Source organism: Scyliorhinus torazame, chromosome 12 (assembly GCF_047496885.1).
Source record: "Scyliorhinus torazame isolate Kashiwa2021f chromosome 12, sScyTor2.1, whole genome shotgun sequence".
Lineage (NCBI taxonomy): Eukaryota > Metazoa > Chordata > Chondrichthyes > Carcharhiniformes > Scyliorhinidae > Scyliorhinus > Scyliorhinus torazame.
In genome coordinates, this window is record NC_092718.1 from 186,674,306 (window position 1) to 186,687,868 (window position 13,563).

The following is a 13,563-nucleotide window of genomic DNA, read 5'->3' on the forward strand; positions in this document are numbered from 1 at the left end:
ATCATTATGTTATGAGTATGGTAACATAATTCGGGACACGAAGTAGGATCAATACGTCCTGTTCATTTGAAAGGGTGCTCAATTTCACATAAGTGATTCTTAGTCAATTTTGTCTTGGCTGAAATCTGTTGTCAGTGATGATTGAAAGGTTCTTTCAGATTAGGGTTTTGGCCAAGGGTGGTATCATGACTGGTACAGACTTGGAGGGCCGAAGGGCCTGTTTCTGTGCTGTATTGTTCTTTGTTCTTTGTTCTAGTACCAATGACTGACAAGGCTGGTAGTCTCCAAATAACCAGTGGGCAGATCACGGGGTTTAGAAAGAGACTATATTTAGATGGCATCTGACCCAACAGACAATAGGAAGGGCCCAACTACAGAACGGTCATAAATACTAGTGCAATGTGTTGCACAAAGTGATGCTGAGGTGGATCTTTCACTTTGGGCACAATAGGAAGCCAAAATGCATGGGAAATTGCACAGGTTAAGTTAAAGTTCAGATTTCTGCCAAAACTCACTTGCATAATCTCCAACATAAGACATTCCTTGAACTAACAAGATCAGGTAGTGTATTAATTAATTTATTAAGAGTGGACACCTGATAACGTTTTCTTAGTAATCTGAAAATGGGTTCATTGGCAAAAATAAACCTTTTTAATAAGGGGATCTAGTACTCCAACTGTGAGGATCCTCATTTAAAATCACTGGAAATTACTTAATGAAAACAGTCTGAACCAGTTAATAGTTTCATTAGTATACACTAATCAGTTTCTTACTAAATTAATTATTTTTGAAATGAAAAGCATTACATAAAAGTGCCTCCTACTGCCTGGGCCTCTAAGAAAATTAACACAATTTGAAAAGCCTTTCCTAATCAATGTAATTAGCGAAAGCACATGCTTGTTGTGGTATGCTTTTGAGAGCTATCAGCATGACATCACTAGAAAGGAAATATGTCATGTGATCCAATCTTAATTTCACTTTTGCTTTGAATAGAGCACACACTCAGCTCTGATGTCTTCAAGTTTTATACCTATGTATAACTGTTCTCATGTGCCTAATCTTAATAAATGAACCCACAACATATATACCGAATGCCTTATGAGCGATTGGTGCCTTTGGCTTCTACAGTAAATAAGCTCAAGGACTTAAAACATGAAAGAACACAACAGTGATTTTGATCTGGGGGAATGGTCAGTCTATGGCCAGTACCTGTACCAGGTGAAATAAATCAATAACCAGCATTTAACACAAATGTAACTGGTTTTGATTGTAGATCACTCATGTTTAATATTTCCCAATCTTTTATCCTGTTTCAGCCATTACTGCAAATTACACTGATATTGCTGAGATAATCTGGCAGAAACTCTTTGTTCTATTGTCTGGAGTTAAATGTGAGAATATGCAGTGTTTTATTTAAGACTTATGATTACTGTGAATTCATTTAGAGAGATAAACAGCTACTGCTGAAAAACATGCTAGTGTTGAGACCATTATTCAATAGGACATGCTATACGTCTATGTGGTGGTCAAGAAGAGTGTAGAAATGTTTTCACAATGTTCTAGTGTACTGTGCTGCTCACCAAATGATTATCGAGGAGCTACAGGTTCCATTTCTCCACTCAGCAGGGCTTAAACATACAATTGTCTAAAAACATCAAGTGGACTCCTTCTAGGAGGGCTCATGTTGAGCCAGATTTCTTTGGATTTGAAGCTATCCCAAAATGAAAGACCTGATGATGGAAGTTGAGAAATTGGCATGTACACAGTACTCTAACAGCATCATTAATGAATGACTAGTCAGTCTGGCTCACCAGCGGAAGCTAAAAAGGCGGATCTGTTACTGGGAGTTGGTTTCTTCCTTTTTCGTTTCAAATAATCCTGCTGGGCAGACATTCATGAAATCATAGAATCCCTACAATACAGAAGGAGAACATTCGGCCCATCGAATCTGCACCAACCCTACCCTATCCTACTCAGACCCACTCCTCCGCTTTATCCCCTGAGGAAACCCATGCAGACACGGGGAGAATGTGCAAACTCCACAGTCACCCAAGGTTGGAATTGAACATGGGCCCCTGTGCTGTGAGGCAGCAGTGTTAACCGCTTTATACTGGTAAATTGCAGTTTTAACACTTTAAACTCCGTCAGCACCAATTTGCACACCTGGGGACTCCCTAAAACCTGGCTCTGTCAAGCTAGGGCCTCTGGAGTAATGTTTGGCCATGAGAGAAGAGTGACTTTGTATAGATGTAGATTTCTTAGCAACATGGTTCGAAGATGCTCAAACATTGTTTGTCCATATGCCAGATACCCAACTGACTCCTATAAATGTTTTACTGCACTCATCGTAGATATTTACCAATAAGATAATTGTGGTGATGTGCATCAATGTAAATGCATGGAGGCTAGCTAGACATTAGAGGGAGCACCAGAAACATCACACAAACACACTCAACCAATAGATCAGTTAGATAGGACACAACCAATGGACATTCATGATACACACAGAGGGGACACCACCACAGGAGGGCATTACACCAATCCATATATAAAGGACACCACACACATGATCTGCCTCTTTCCTGTGGAGACAGTCAGTGAGTAGAGACACAGGGTTGATTCAATATTACACCCACCACGTGGATTGCAGCAACTGGTTAGTCAGTCTGGGTAGCTATAGTAGGATTAGCAGTAGTGTTGAACCCGAGTAATAGAAGAGTAAATAGTTTAATAAACGTGTTGAAGTTATCTCCACGTCTGAACCTTCCTTTGTCAAGTGCACCACAAGGAAGCCGCTTATGTTACAGCTAGAACATAACAAATCAATAATGGGCCAGGTCGAGCCAACTGGGGCTAGTCCACAAATAGAAGCTAATATTTAACATTATGTTCGCTAGGAACAAGTGTCTCTGTTCAACAGCTTTACTCAGTGCAGCCAGAAATTCCTTTGGCAGACAGCTGTAGCCTGAGTAACTACAGTTACTGAAATTTACTTTTTTTTAAACTAACTCTGAAAGCGAACAATATGTGTAAATATTTAAACATGAAAATAAGAAGCGAGCTATTATGATAGTGCTAACACATTTAGTCCAAATATACTCATATTGAATGGGCAGGTCAGCACATTTCAGTAATTATGTCAAGATTCATTTAACTATCGCCTTTTAGCAACCTCCAATGGCATCTATGTACAGAATATAATCCAGAGAAACATTATTTCATTTAAGTGCATTTATTTCATCGATAATAAAGCCCCAGATAGCAATATGTTCTCCATGCACAATTGGGCACACTTCAGCTTTTAACTTTGATTGGAAGAACTGAATAGACATCACTGTATCAAATCAATAAGATATTACATTGTAATTTCATGGACTCAATAATCTTTTTATCTTTTTTGGTTCATTTAGTTATGGTGAATCCTATTGAATTGCGCCTTGCAAAGGATTAACAATGCTACTCTTAGCAAAGCAAAGAAAATGGATAACACGGCAGAATGACTGAATTTGACTGCTTTTCCATGTTTTCTTGTTGCATGCAACAATTTCCAGTCAGGTTTGACGTAAATGAATCATGAGTGCTAGAAAATATGCAACTACAAAATTGCAGTAACCCTGGGAACTGGGTTTTGAATCCTGCATTGGCAACTCGGATGAAAGTCTCTGTTTGCTGGCTGTGATGGCATTAAGCCAACAATGTTGGCTAGTCACAATACAATTTGTAGTGCTGCTGCAAAGAAGGAGACCTTTCAGTCTGTTACGCCACAGGAATAGAGAAATTGCTTGATGAATGAAGACAAATGTCCATCTAAAGTTCTTTTGAATATCCTGGTGGTCACATGACATAATGATGATGGAAATATTGGTTAATCATAGCAATCAATATCTATCAGTTACTCAAACGAGAAAATTATCTCGGTGGGATTCTCCGACCCCCCCCCCCCCCCCGCTGGGTCGGTGTAAATCCCGCTCCACCGCTCCGCCGCCGGTTTTCAGGTGGGGGTGGGGATCACGCCATGCCGGTCGGGTGCCGTTAGCAGCGGCACCTCCGGCAATTCTCCAAGCCCCGATGGGCCGAGCGGCCGTCGGTTTCTGGCCAGTCCCGCCGGCGTGAATTGGACATGGTCCCACATTGCGGGACCTGGCTGGTAGGCCAGCTGGTGCGGTCCTCAGACGGGGGGGGGGGATCGGGCCCCGGGGAAGGGGGGGGGGGCACTCACGGTGGCCTGGTCCGCGATCGGGGCCCACCGATTTGCGGGCGGGCCTGTGCTGTGGGAGCACTTCTTCCTTCCACGCCGGCCACTGTACGGCTCCGCCATGGCCGGCGCAGAGAAGACACCCCCTGCGCATGCGCTAGAATACGCCGGCCGGTCTGCGCATGTGTGGAACCACATCGGCGGTTCTGTGCAGGCGTTAACTCGCGCTGGCCCTTTGCCGCCGGCTGACGCGGCGCCAACCGTTCCGGTGGCGGCCTAACCCCTGAAGTGCGGAGGATGCCACAACTTGCGATCGGCCTGATGACTGGAGTGGTTCGCGCTATTTTATACGCTGCCGTCGGGCCAATGCGGGGATTCGGCAGTGTTGCTAACTTTGCTCTGTTTTATCACCTTTGCTCTTGAGTCACCAGGTATCTTTATGATACCGCCACGTGGTTCAAGTCCGAGTATTGATCAATAATCCAATACACCGATTAGTAAGATTTAAATCAAAGCACATTTATTATACACAGTAATCACTACTCATGCATAAATTCTAGTTCTAAGCTACTTCTACGACTAACAGGCCTATACTCAACTTGGAACTGGCCCACCAGGTCAGGGAAACAAATGGCCTTTCGTTCGGGTTCTGAGCCTGCGGGATTCGAAGTTGGTACAGATTGATAGCTAGGAGCGCCTATCTCGTTGCGAGCGTTGAAGTAAGACTTACAGTTTTGAGCTGCTGTTGAAGAGTGAAGAGCGAGTGAAGAGGGCGCGCCTTGAACTTGGGGCTCAATTCTTATAGTCCCCAGGGGCTTCCCGCCTTTCGGGGCGGACCCTGTACCTGGTTCCAAGTGATTGGACTTTGTCCCAATCACTTGGTTCGATTTTCTCCAATGCTGGAGCGGTTCCCTGATCGATGGGCGGTCTTGAGGTGGTCGTTCACCTCCTTTTGTGTAGGCTTCTGCTGGCGCCGAAGAGTCTCGTTTTGCTTTATATGTCTAAATGTTGTTTATTGTTCCCGGGGATTGCTCATTAGTATGCAGATGGCTGGTGTTTTGCTATGCTGATGGTGGCTGGTATTGATCTTGTCTGGTCTTTCCAGAGGTAAATATACAGTCAACCTGCAGCTGCTCATTTTTGTCCTGTTGGCTGACTTTCCCATCAGCCTTTGCCGTCGCCATTTTGAATCGGGAGTTGGCCATTAAGTGGCTACAAACCCTCCTTGTGATCCTAACGCGAAGCGTGAAGGATCACATAACTATGTTGCTTTCCATTCCTTGACCTGGGGGGGGCACTTCCTTCATGGCCTCTGCACTGACCATAGCTATGCAAAAAAATTTTAACTAACAATTCTAACGGTGCTATGTCAAACAGGGACATGCATTACAAAACAATAAACTGGGAACCTCTAACTATTCTTAATACACTACACTCACTTAAACATTTCATTATCCGAACTTCCTCAACCATACAAACAAAATCTTAGCAGTCTATACATATGTTTCCTGGCTTGGCAGTCAAGCTCAGGATCGTACAATTGCTCATGAACAGTTCTTTACATTTCTTTATTTACAATAAATGCAAGTGAATGCTCCTTATTATACATCGCGGGGGTCGGGGGTCTGGTCGTATCCGAAAATAGGGGATCTGATCCTATATACCGGGGTTTGAGCACGGTAGGCTCTCCTTCTCCATTTCCGTAGACGCATAGTCTGCACGATGCAGCAGAGTATCGCTAATACCAGTAAGGTTTCTATTACATAGGACAGGGAGTACCAGGTTATAAACCTGACACACCAAGATGATGTGGTGTCGCTGGTGACTGGGCTCTGGGTACTGCGGGGAAGTGAAACATTAACGGCTGGGGGGGCTTGAAGTCATGGGGTTCACGTTCATTCGCAACCAAATGTCCATAAAGATGATGCTGATCCATGTGAAGGAAGTCCTCATGGCTCTTCTCTTTCCTTTTCTTTTCTTCTCTTCTCCGGTCCTGGAGCTTCTGTGGAAACAAGCATAGTGTCTGTAACTATCTTTGTTTAATATCTCGTACGATAGTGTGTCTGTCCTGTAGTGCCAATTACTCCCTTTATAATTGGTCACTATGTGTGACTCCCTCATTTCCTTCAAAAATCAAACTTTAGGACAAGACACACTTCCAAATAATGAACCAGTGCGAGCCGTCTCGCAGACTGTGCAATTTACCATCCAAATGTTTCAGGATGTAAATAGCATGTGGTTGGCAACCTAAAGGTTACCTAAAGCTAAACAAAACTTTTTGAACGAAAAGTGCCAAAATGAGGTGCGTATGGGCCGCGACGGGTAAGAGTTGGATGTAGTCCCCGGGTAGGACGGCCACCAATGCCGTGTCTCTCCTACCCGAGCGTAGTTGACCAGAGGGGGGTTCCCAGGCAGGGCGCGTCCCAAGCCGTTTCTCCACTGCCTGAGCAATCGACAAGAACGGGCAAGAAATGTAGTCATCGTGGTGGGGCTGCCGTCGTGGTTCTACCTTCGAACCAGAAGGGTAGTTACGAACGGGCGTCTGGTATCTGTCGGCAGACGAGTTCCGCTGAACTAGTGTCTGGCAATAGTGAGTCTCTGTAGGCAAGTCCTCAGAGGTTTCGGCGGAATAGGCGTGGGGCAGTGAAAGAATTTTTTTTTTTTCCCTGTCGGACATACAACATTTAACAAACTTACAAACAACATAAAACATTCTGCAGGTTCCATCAGAAAGGACACCACTTCTCCCAAGCGGTTCCTTTTAAAACATCACCTGGACACCTCAGTTCTCGGTTGCGAACAGGGTCGCAAAGGGGTTCTCGGTTTGGGAGTCAGACCCAAGGTCGTCATCTTCTCCCGGGTGCCAAACTCTTGAGTGTATCAGGGCTGAAAGGGCTGCATGGTGTGAGGTAGGGTCGCTGTCGTCGTTGCGGACGTGTCGGAACGAGTTATCTCGGTGCCAATAGTTGGTGTCTAGTTGTGTGGGGACAGAATCGGGGTCGTCAGTGTGGTTCGGTGGTCGGTGGTGGGGTTTGTTTAGGAAAGTGATCATGAAGGGATCACTGGGATCGTAGTCGGAATCGCTGGGTGTGGGTCCTGTTGCATGGGGATAGTAGGGAGGCGTGCTGTGGCTATCGTCCGAGTCACAGTCGCTGTCTCTGCTGCTGCAGTCTGTGGGCGTTCCGGGGCGGAGTGTATATTTTGGGAGTGGAGTCGAGGTCGAGTCCATGGCTGAGCTGGACGTGTTGGGGGATGGTGGGTTACGTTGGCTATGGGCGGGGCGTGGTGTGCTGCGTCGAGCATGACGTGGTGTGTGTGGTTCGACTGAGTTCCATATGCCTTCAGCTGGTTTATATGGAACCACGCAGTCTTACCGTTGGGGTACTTTATTTTATATACGGAAGGGCTTACTTTATCCGCAGTGGAGTACGGACCCGAGTATTTTGGGGACAGGAATATGCTGGGGTTATATACAGAGAGCATAACTTGCTGTCCTATACTGTACTCAGTCGCATGCACTGTCTTGTCGAAACAAACCTTGCTCTGTTTCTTTCTGGTGCCCAATTTTACTGCGGCTGCTAGCTGAGCCATTTTAACATTTTAAACTAATTGCTCCACTGCTTTCTTGTGTGTGAGGGCCGTCACTTCGGGGCTGGTCAAGTCTAAACCTAACAAATATTCTGTGCCTTTCATGGGGCGTCCGGTCATGAGGGTGTGTGGGGTGTAACCTGTGGAAGTAGAAATTGTGTTATGCAAAAACATCAGCGCAAAAGGGAGGACTGAGTCCCAAGTGGTGTTGTTCTGCTGGACCATTTTCTGAGGGTGGATTTTAGGGTCCGATTCATGCGCTCCACGATACCACTCGACTGTGGGTGGTATGCTATGTGGAATTTTTGGGTGATGCCAAATATCGTGAGGACGTTCTGCATGACACGTCCCGTAAAATGGGAACCTTGGTCGGATTCAATGCTGCGGGGGAGTCCCCATCTTGTGAAGATGTGGTGGGTCAAAATCTTGGCTGTGGTTTTTGCAGTGTTTGTGCGGGCTGGGAATGCTTCCACCCATTTCGTAAATGTGTCAATTACCACAAGTACATATTTATAGTCATTCCTGCAAGGGGGCAATGGTCCTATAAAATCGATCTGGTGGTTAGTGCAGGGGCCATTAGCGGGTCGGGTGTGGCTTTTTGGCACATCTGTCCGGATTATTCTGGGCGCAGATATGACAATTCTCGATGTAATGGTTTACATCTTCCTTTAAATTCGGCCACCAACAAAGCTGCTTGAGATGGGCTGTAGTGGGATCGATTCCCTGATGTCCATGACCGTCATGGAACAAACAAATCAGTTGATTCCTGTCCTGTTCAGGAACTACATAAAGGGTGTCTTTTAACACCACACCGTCATGTGTGGTCAGTGCATTTTTGAACCTCTCATAGGGTGCTGGATATTTTCCTTTTACAATCTCCTTGAGATTGCTGTCCTGCTTCTGGGCCTCCACTAGATCCTCGATCTTTGTCTGTGAGACCTGAACTGCACTCACTGGTGCGCTTTCGGGGGGTGTCCAAAAATATCCGTGCCTGGAACCTGCTTTAGCCAGTGCGTCGGCTTTCACATTTCCAAGGGGGAGGAACGATGGTGACTGCAAACTTTGATTATCCCAAAAGTCCTGTTCTGGGCTCGCTCTAAAATGTGACGGAGCAATGGGGCTGAGGGGAGGGGTTTTCCGTCTGCGGAAACAAATCCTCTTGGTTTCCACAGGGGCAGAAATTCCATGAGGCTGTTGCAGACATAGAGGCTGTCCGAGTATATGTCTGCTGGGCTGGGGAAGGAATCTGGGTGTTCCACTATATACGCGATGGCCACGAGCTCTGCTGCCTGCGCGCCTAAGTGGCCTGGAAGTTTTAACGATATTTGCTCAAGTGCGTGTCCCTGCGCGTCCTCGACATATATACCGCAACCTGTTATGCGCTTCCCATCCAAGACTGTGGAAGATCCATCCACATAGATCTTTATGGGCTCACACGTGTCCGTGTGCTGGGGGCTCTGGGTTGAACTACCTATATTTCTGGGGGGTGTCTCAGCAATAAAGGGGCCTGTGTTGTGGTGAGATAATTTCGCATTCAAGGGGGGTTCTGGGGTACTGTAAGTTGTCGGCTAAATAGGTGTGCGTCTTTGTCCTTTTAACAGTGATGTCCCGTCCCTGCAAGAGAAGGGTCCACCTAGCTGCTCTAATCTGGCTTACTGTGCCGTCCTTGAGTCGTCCGTCCAGTAAACGTTGGGTGGGGGTGTGTTCGGTGAGAATTGTGATGGGGTTCAGTCCGGTAATATATGAAAAATACTGCACTGCCCAAAATACTGCGAGCAGGTGCCTCTCACAGGCTGAAAATCCCTGCTTCACGGTATCTAAAAGTCTGGAGGCGTAAGCTTCGGGCCTTAACTGGTCGTGCCGTTCCTGGAGGAGCACGGCCGAAAGGGTGCGGTCTGTGGTCGCTACCTCTATGGCGTAAGGGGAAAACAGGTCTGGAACTTGTAGTGCAGGGGCTGCTATGAGTGCCTGTTTTAAAGAGTCCACAGCATCCGTTTGCTGCGGAAGCCATTCCCAGGGGGCTCCTTTCTTTAGGAGGTCTGAGAGGGGTGCTGCCTTGCTGGCGAAACCGTCAATGTGGCTTCGGCAGTAGCCAACCAGTCCTAAAAACGACAGGAGGGCTGAAACGTTCTGGGGAAGGGGCAATTTAGCAATCGAGTCAATCCTTTTATGCTCGATCTCGCGTTTACCATGTGTGATAATTGTTCCCAAATATATCACTTTATCTTCCAAAATCTGGGCCTTTTTGGGGTTGACTTTACAACCGATTGAGTGTAAGAGTTCCAGGAGTTCGGACAGAAGCTCAATGTGTTCTTCCTTGGTGTCTGTCTGCAGTAGTAGGTCGTCTACATACTGTACCAGACATTCAGGACGAGATAATTTTGCTAATCCATTTGCCAGCTGTTGGTGGAAAATGGAGGGGGAGTTGTGGAAGCCTTGTGGCAGGCATGTCCACGTGTACTGCTGTGCTTTAAAGGTGAAGGCAAATTTGTACTGGCACGCCTTTGACAATGGAATGGACCAGAATCCATTACTGACATCCAAAACCGTAAAGAATCGGGAATTGAGTCCCTGCTTGAGCATGGTCTCGGGACTTGTTGCTACTGTGGGGGTGATTTTGTTGAGTTCCCGGTAATCGATGGTCAGTCGCCATGATCCATCGGGCTTTCTCACTGGCCAAATCGGGGGATTATTAGTGGAGGCTACTGATCTAAGTACGCCCTGCTCTAATAAGCTTTCTATTACCTTGGAGATTTCTCCCTCTGCCTCTTGGGGAAATCCATACTGTTTTTGGGGTCTAGGGTCAGGTCCTGTTATTTGTATGGAGCCAGTCATCCGTCCACAGTCGTGCTTGTGGGTCGCGAATGCTGCCCTGTTCTTTTGCAGAACTGCCCTAACCTGCTTGTACATACTAAGCGTGGTCGGGTTGAACCAAAATTCGCCTACTGTGCTAGTTTTGTTCGCGTACTCTCCTATGTTGAGCGTTGCGGGGGCTCTTGCGGATTTTGCCATCTTCCAGACACACTGGTTGACTGGATCGAATGAAAGATTATGGGAATTCATGAAATCGATTCCCAGAATGTGTTCTGCTGTGTGGGGCAGGTCAACTAAAACTACGGGGTGCTTGGTGGTGATGGTACCGATTTGAATGGTACAGGGGCTGCGATGTGTCCCTGCTGTGAGTGGCCTGTAAAGCCGCTGAGGGTGATAGTGGCTGTAGTGGGCCACGTGTCTTTTTGAAACAGGGTGGAGGAATTTATTGTGGTGCGGGACCCTCCTGTTTCCCAGAGAAATTCGATGGGCTGTCCCCGAATTTTCGCTGCAACTACCGGTCGTCCGGACCTATCCCAAAGGGTGTCGCAGACCCAACTGGGGGAGCCCGTACACCGTCAGTCCCTTCCGGTCAAGTCCGTCTGATCTGAATGGGTGCTAACGCTATGAATGGGCTCTGTCTTTTTCTTACTCAGAGTGCCCGTCTGCTGGGCTCTCTGTGGCTTTTTAGGGGCATTGCACTCCCTTGCGAAGTGTCCCAACTGTCCGCAGTTGTAACACTCCTGTGACTTGGGTAGGGGGCTGTTCTTTCCTTCATTTGGTGTGTTTTTACTGCCTGCATATCTGCGCCGGCCTGCTTTTCCTCGCTTTTCTTAACTGCGGGTTTACTTTGAACAGATTGCTCCCAACCGCGGGACAATCTTTTCACTACCCACTTCTCGTTATAGGCCTCCTCTGAGAGATCATAACTCGTGCAAGCTTTCTGTCCTGTTTCTGTGGCGTGGGAGATAAGGGTGCGGGTCCATTTGGCCCTGTTGTATGGGGACAAATGGGCACGGTCTAAGTCTCCAAAGACTGCTGCAAAGTGGATCCACAGGCGTCCAGAGAACGCTGTGGGGTGCTCGATTTCTTTTGCCTACATTTGTTGAGGCCAGCTAGGGGGTCACCCCGGTTATACCCGATCACATACAGGATCGCGGTATGCGTTTCTGCAAGGGTGCCTCCTCCTACGTTCTTTGGGTCGGGAAGGGCTGCTGCTACTGAAGGATCTAAACTTAAAACGGTGAGCTTTACATGCTGTCGCTCATCCAGGCCATTAATGGTCGCCTGATGCTTGACTGTGGCAAAGAAATGGTGGGTGTCTGAGGTGGGGAGGAACGGTGTGATATTATCGCACGCGTCCCGTAATTGGGTCCCTGTTAAGGGGGTGGAGTATAGAAATTCCGCATCGTCTGATGTGGCTGTGCGGTCGGTGGTTACAGGGTTCATTGCAGCTTGAACTATCTGCTGTGTGGGGGGTTGGGGTGCTTTTCTCTTTAGTGGTTTTCCCTGCGCACATGTTCCCTGAACATATCTCTGCACTGTTTCGTTCAATTCTTCCCAATCAGGGCCATCTTCCTGATCTCCAAAGGTTTCCTGAAAACCTTTCTGAACAGAAAGCAACGATTGCAGCTCTGCAATCTGCTTCCGGCACTTTGCGTCATCTAACGTGCTTTGTCTTTGTCTGTGGTGGCAGCATGCAGTGCTCTTAATGCTGCCTTGAGGTCACTACACTGTTTCTGTAATGCCTCTACCTGTTTTTCCGTTTCTTCTCGTACCAGGACTGCACGTTGCGTGTCCTGATAGGCCTTTTCGTATGAGGCTGGAAGCTGCTTAAGTGCGCCAGGCAAGACTGGTGAGCCCTTTTGGCATCATCCACCTCTACATCTTTTGCTGCCAATTTCCTTCTCAATTCCAAATTCTCCTTTTCTACCTCGCTTACATCGACCGTACTCATTCGATGTATGCCCTCAACTTCTTTCTGGAGCGTCCTGACGACCTCCTCTGTGCCTCACAATTGTGCCATGCAGGACACAATTGCCATCGGCATGCGAGATTTCCCTAAGCTCTTTTTGTGGCTCTCGCTCAGGGTATCCCATCAGAGTCGCCAAATAATGTTGCTAACTTTGCCTTAGTTTAATTGCTCTGTTTTATCACCTTTGCTCTTGAGTCACCAGGTATCTTTATGATACCGCCACGTGGTTCAAGTCCGAGTAATGATCAATAATCCAATACACCGCTTAGTAAGATTTAAATCAAAGCACATTTATTATACACAGTAATCACTACTCATGCATAAATTCTATGTCTAAGCTACTTCTACGACTAACAGGCCTATACTTAACTTGGAACTGGCCCACCAGGTCAGGGAAACAAATGGCCTTTCGTTCGGGTTCTGAGCCTGCGGGATTCGAAGTTGGTACAGATTGATTGCGAGCGTTGAAGTAAGACTTACAGTTTTGAGCTGCTGTTGAAGAGCGAGTGAAGAGAGCGCGCCTTGAACTTGGGGCTAAATTCTTATAGTCCCCAGGGGCTTCCCGCCTTTCGGGGCGGACCCTGTACCTGGTTCCGAGTGATTGGACTTTGTCCCAATCACTTGGTTCGATTTTCTCCAATGCTGGAGCGGTTCCCTGATCGATGGGCGGTCATGAGGTGGTCGTTCACCTCCTTTTGTGTAGGCTTCTGCTGGCGCCGAAGAGTCTGGTTTTGCTTTATGTGTCTAAATGTTGTTTATTGTTCCCGGGGATTGCTCATTAGTATGCAGATGGCTGGTGTTTTGTTATGCTGATGGTTGCTGGTATCGATCTTGTCTGGCCTTTCCAGAGGTAAATACACAGTCAACCTGCAGCTGCTCATTTTTGTCCTGTTGGCTGACTTTCCCATCAGCCTTTGCCGTTCGCCATTTTGAATCGGGAGTTGGCCATTTTAAGTGGCTACAGGAGAATCCCACCCTCTGTCTTTGGGAATCA